Here is a 6,396-nt window from a genome sequence, read left to right as displayed (position 1 = left end):
AGAAGGGCAAGTAGTGGGGAACGGCTGGGGGTGCTGACAACGCAGCAGACAGTAGCAGGGATGAAAGAGTATAAGGGCTCTAGGAGGGGGAGGGAGGCTATGGGAGGGTGCCATCTGGGAAGTGGGTGTATAGTTGAGTAAGATGGTTTGGGATGTTCTGTGTAATACACACACACACACACACACACAAATCAACAAATTTTAAAACATATTATATTTTAGGAGGAAGCATGGACAATAACGTCATGCTAATTAGTACAGGTGAATAAATATTTCCATTGAAATCTACCTGATGACTTTATAGACATACACAGGCACCAAGGATCAAATTGCAACCGATTATGACTAGTAATAATCATTACATACAGATTAGAGATGTATGCGCCAACATCTCAGTGTCACTGATAACACAGTGGACAGTAACAGGGATGACAGTATATGAGCTCCAGTGGGGGTGGTATATGGGAGGGTGCCATTTGGGATGTGGGTATAAAGATGAGTAAGATTGTTTGGGATGTTCTCTATGAAATACACACAAAAATCAATAAATAAAAAGTTTTTTGAGGAAGAAGCATAAAAAGTTTCTTCATGTTAATTAGTAGGTGTGAAAAACATTACCATTGAAATAAATCTACCTGATAACTTTATATCCATGCTCAGGTGCCAAGGATCTCAGAAAGTAACAAAATGTGACTAGTAATAATCAGATATATAGAGATTAGAAATGCATGTGCAAACATCTTAATGTCAATTGCATTAAAAATGAATTTTTCTGTATGAAACTATCTTTTAATAATGAAATGTAGATCTTTTTTAAATGTTAAAACCTTATTTAGTTTTATGTTTTATAGGGTTTATACTGAGTACAATAGTGTATAACTATTCATTCAACACTGTGGACCTAAAAATTATAGCCAATTTTGAAAGAGATGCATCTTAGCTCAGAAAATTGTTACTGAATATGTCAATGCTGTCACAGTAAAATGCTTCTTCTAAGTATGTGGTTATTAAATAAATAATTTTAAAAAATTAATGATAAAAAGTGCACATATCAATGGGGTGCCATGTGATATTCTTATATGTATACATTATATAATATTTAAGTTATGCTAAACAATTCTATCACCTCAAACATTATCGTTTCTTTTTTTTAAAAAAAATTACTTTTATTATTTTTAATTATGTGTATCTATGTTGGCGGGGGGGGGGGGTCTGTGCATGTGTCTGCAGGTACCCTCAGAGACCAGGGGTGTCAGACTCCCCTGGAGCTGAAGTTACAGGCAGTTGTAAACTGCCTGACATGTGTGCTGGGAACCCAACATGAGTCCTCTGGAAGAGTAGCATACATTCAACCACTGTGTCATCTCTTTGGCCCCTAACATTTCTTCATAGTATAAATTTACTTGTTACTTACTTATATAGATTATTTTAACATTAACAAAATTTGTTCAGTATATCGTCACTTTCTATAAGAGCAAGTAGGAACCCTGAGACCAATCTCCCAATAAATTTTTCCTTCCTACAACCATATACCAAATCTACCATTTCCTTATAATTAATTACATATTCATTCCAAGCAAAAATCATTCCACCTGATTATTATTATTACCATCAAATCTCTTTCTTCCTGTTGGTAACAATTCTTCCTATCAAACTCTTCCAATGGGATATTACAAACTAACCCTTATACGTTCTCCATCCACTCCCAAACATCCCTCTTTTCAGCTTCAGTAGACTCTCACATCCTTTTACAGCACCGATTTCCATCAAATCACTTTTAAAATAAGATGTTACTCTTTCTATTCTCCTGGTTAATAGGGAAAAGACACTATTTGCACATCATTCTTATTTAACTCATGCCATATCTGTCAAAAACAGCCCCTTACCTTGGGCACCATTTTGTACAATCCTACCCGACACAGTCTAACTCTCTCCTTGATAACAGTGGCTCTGTGTGACTCTCCATTCACTGCTTTTATGAACTCGACAAATGCAATAATTTTTCTAAGATTCTGGTCTTGATTCCAACGTCCTTTTTAATCATCCTTTTATCCCACTGCCCTTTTCACTTGGAACTGGTAACTTGTTCAAGGTCTTGAATTTGAAATTCCTCTCTCTGACCTTAGCTTCTTTCATTCTAAGTCAATGCCCCATTTCTGCTAAATTTGCTTTTGAGTTTCCAGAATATTTCCAGTCCCTTTATTTTTCTTTTAATCTTCATTCCTACCCAAACCCAAGAAAATCACACAGAAATACCTTGTGTTCTAGAACTCTTGACTTTCTCACCTATGTGCTCATTCCACTGACTCTAGATAAGCTATCTTTGCTTTTACTTATATACCCTGTCAAAAAGTGGTAATGACCTTGCCTACTGTTAAGGCATGTATGTTATATTACATACATTATCATAAGGTAATGCATCTTGTTTAGTTCAACTTGTTTTCTCTTATCTCTACACATTCATCATTACACAATAAGCACTTAAATTTGAAATATGAATGTACCGCTATGCATCTTCTGTTAGCTTTATACTGAATTCCCTAATGTGACTATTCCTTTCTAGTTTTCCCATCTCAAATCCATTTGCTCCTTTACACTGGGCCAAATGCCACTGAGAAAACCAAAAGTCTTCCAGTGGGAGTTAACACAGTTAACTTTGAATCTTCATTCCTCTTATCCATCTTCCCTAATCTTTCCTTTGTGTAAAAAAAGTAATTTTGTAAAAAATGCAAACTACAAGGCAATCACCTAATGTTAAACATGCAGATATACTTTAACTTTCCCTCTTTCATTTTCCTATTCTATTCTGCCAGTCTTCCAAAAAAAACAAAAACATTGATAATTGCAAACTAATATGTAAATTAACTACCAGTCTATTTCTTCATGATAGTCTCATTTCAGGTCCTCATAAGAGAGTTTGAATATCTGTTTGCTTTTATAGAAAGCAAGAGCAGTTAAGCAACTCTGAAAATAGGCTTTCTTGGCAGGTCATGTGGCACACACCTGTAATCCTAGGCTTGGCAGGTGGAAGCAGGGGGATCAGGAGTTCAAGGTCATTCTTAACTATACATAGATCTGTATGCATGAGACCCTGCATCTGGTCAAACTGACCTTGAACTCCCCAAACCTTTCTCAGCCACACAAGTCCTAAAACTACAGATAGACACCATCTGCCAGGCTTTCCTTAAAACTATAATGGAAGAATTAAATTTTGATTCTTTCTGCAGATATTTTTTTAAAGACCAATTACTTTTAAAACACTTTAAACAATGCTGGGTGTGGTGGTCCCAGCACTCGGGAGGCAGAAGCAGGCAGATCTCTGTGAGTTTGAGGCCAGACTGGTCTACATAGGAATTCTAGGCCAGTTGCAGCTACATGGAGACCTTGTCTCAAAAAGACCAAAAAAAAAACAAAAAAAAAAAAAAAAAAAACCTTACAATTTCTTCTAATTCTTATCCTTTAGCCATTAAAATTATTTTTTAAAATTCTCTTTTTCTTTCTTTTCTTATCTTATACTAGGTCCCAGGCTGACCTTGAACTTGGCTTTGTAGCCAAGGATGATCTTGAACCATTACAGGTATGTACACCAGCATGTCTAGTTTATCTGGTGTTGGAGATCAAACCAAGAGCACATGCAAGTAATCTACCAACTAAGCTACATTCCCAGTCCAAGCCATTTCATTTCTACACAGGTATTTACACAGAATTTCTTAACTTTCACTGAACTTAACATTCCCCCAACACTAATTTCTCATCATGTTGCAAAGCACTATACACAGAACTAATGTTCAACGTAAGTTTAGATAACTAAATGAATGCCTGTCATTTGTGGTCATAACAAATTTGAAAATGTCATGAATAAAGGATAAAGCCAACTAAGAAATGGGAAAGGCCATAACTTGAGATTAAATGGATTTGGAAAGAGGGTATCGAAATATTTGTCTTATGACAAATTCAAACTCAAATGAGCTGAAGAAATTCTGTGAAAACAAATTTCAAAAAGTACCATATAAATCATTCTAGTATTTAGCTAGCAAGAATGATAATGGCTCTTTTTAAGGACTAAAATGGGCTGCCAGAAAGCAGAGCAGCGACAGCAAATCCAGAATGTTGACCATTTAAAGAGGACCCTCAATCATGCACCAGGTTTTGGACAGCAAGACCCATGGTAAGTGTTTTCAACTATAACACAAAGGAAACTAACATATATAATGATGTTGAATTAGCTGTTTAAAAACAATTTTTTTTCCAGCTCTGAACCACCTTCCTATTCCACTGTTCAAAGCTATTGTTGGCTTATAAAAAAAAATCACTTCTGTAAATTTACAAACTATGAAGTGCAGAATACAAACACTAAATTATTTAATTATATGTTTACGATAACAAAAAAATGTAATTTATAAAGATTTTAAGTTCAGGTTACCTTAACAATACATACATGTTAAATCTCCCAAGTCTCTAAGATACCTCCCAACAACGAAGTCACCCACTTCAGAACATAATAAAAATAACCCCATTACCATTTAACGATCCATGCTAAAGTTTACTCCCCTGTCACGCAAACAATTCCAAAACCTGGGTTACCCACGCATTCAAAAAAAAACAAATGCTAGCACTTCATAAGAAAAAATTTTTTCACTCCAATTACGAGGTGTACCTTCGGCTTCAAAACCCTGCGCAACGGCGTCCAGCGGCAAGGTGCTGGGGCAAGAAACGCAGCAGGTGCACACAGAGCTCAACACCCACGCGGGTAACCAGAGAATACCAGAAGGCGGGGACTGGGCAGCGGTTATGGGGCGGGGGTGGAAGGGGCACCCAAAAAGCCCGCTTCTTCCCCCGCCAAAACGATTCCGTTACCCATAGTTCACAGGGCACATCGCAAAACCGCCAGGCGAGGAAAAAAACTTTCAGACCTGGGCCGCGGGGGGCCTAACACCCGAGTCCCAGCCGCGGTCTCGGCAGAGCAGGCCATGCCCCCGACCCGAGGCTCCGAGGAGGGATGAAGAAGGGTCAGTGGGAGGGGCGCGGGGAGCGCAGAAATGAACACTCCGGAGAAGCCGCTCCTAGCGGGTCAGGAACGCCTACCCCGGCCCTTAGGATCCGAGAGTCCGAACTGGAACTCTGGGGCTCCCGACCCCGGCGGCTCCCCGCCGCCCCCACCACCCAGGATTCGGGCCGCCGGGGGCGCCCGGAATAGAATCCGGCGGGTGGGGAGGGAGGAAGCGCGGTCACCGCCCCCGGCAGCCTAGGCCGCTCTCCCTCTGCCCGGAGAACGCATTCGGGGGCCCAACCTGAGGATCCCCGCAGCCATACCAACGGGGGCAACAGGGCGGTGCGGTCGCCGGAGCGTCCCCGGATGCTCACCAGGGAGATGGTGTCAGCCAGCGTTGACCGTCTGCCCGGCTGACGGGAATAACGCAACGAGGAGAGCCCGCAGCTACGGGCCAGGCCCGGCGGGACCCAGCGTCGCACAGCCCAGCCTGAGGCGCGCAGCCAGCTGTTGCCAAGGGCCGCGGACGCGCAGGCTTTACCTGTAAACGAAGTCGCCCCTCCTGCCAAGGGCGGCGCGTTGGTCGGCCCCCCTGGAGCCGCCACCCGCAGCGATTCTTCTTCGAAGACCGCAGCTGGGAGGCCCCCAACTTCCCCGACTGCCTAGAGCCCAATGGCCGCCTTCTCTACATTAGCTATCAGGCGCCAACCGCCGCAGCCACCGCCATCTTAGGACCTCATTGTGGTGGGAGAAAAGGGGCGGGAGGGGACTGCAGAGGGGGCAACGCTCAGCAAGACATGCGCCGTCTCCTCGGCAACGGCCACGAGGGGGCGAGAACTCGCCAGTGCCGGAGCCGCAGTGCGATCTCTGCACTAGCCAAGCTGGAGTCACGTGACGCTCAGGAGTCTGCGGTGTCACTTGAGCCCCTCCAGCCAGGAACGGACTTACCCAAAGGAACAAGTAAAGACTACATATCCCAGAATGCCAACTCAACCCGCCAGTCAAAGCATACAAGACTACAAATCCCAGCATGCTGTGCGCTTTCCCATGCTGTCTACTGTACAAGGCTTTCAGGCCTGAGCGGAAATAGATTGACTCATTTGCTTGAAGAGTCGGGGCTCCTTCTGGTTTTCCGCGGGGCCGGGTGGAGCCAGAAGGAAGAGGAAAACTTTTACCTGTCTTCTAGTAGTAGCAACGTTCCTGCCTGGATGAGAAGGAGGCAAAAGGGCCTTTAATATCTAGTCCTAATTTCAATAAGGAGATAAATCCACAGGAAATAAAGTTTGCCACACATCGTATATAGCATTATGGCGAACGAATCATAAATATTGTTAACATCATTGCCGTTTGGAATGCTGTCCTATTTCCTTAGTAGAAGCAGCTAATTTTAAGCAGATTTTTAATCT

At 42.2% G+C, this 6,396-nt stretch overlaps 1 protein-coding gene across 9 annotated transcripts in view; it reads right to left on the bottom strand.

Moving 5' to 3' along the window:
- The window catches only part of Pcm1 (pericentriolar material 1), a 130,857-nt gene extending 125,111 nt beyond the window's left edge, over nucleotides 1-5,746 (bottom strand). For 4 of the 9 annotated variants that reach the window (XM_008850845.3, XM_008850846.3, XM_008850850.3 and 1 more), the window contains exon 1: nucleotides 5,532-5,746. The gene's annotated coding sequence lies outside the window, so the exon portion shown is untranslated. The other 5 variants (XM_008850847.3, XM_008850848.3, XM_017802657.2 and 2 more) reach the window with 3 other exon arrangements.
- Nucleotides 5,747-6,396: the final 650 nt, after the last annotated feature.

This window comes from Nannospalax galili, unplaced genomic scaffold (assembly GCF_000622305.1).
Source record: "Nannospalax galili isolate Female #2095 unplaced genomic scaffold, S.galili_v1.0 scaffold1025, whole genome shotgun sequence".
In the NCBI taxonomy this organism is placed as follows: domain Eukaryota; kingdom Metazoa; phylum Chordata; class Mammalia; order Rodentia; family Spalacidae; genus Nannospalax; species Nannospalax galili.
This window is presented reverse-complemented; position numbering and strand designations above follow the sequence as displayed.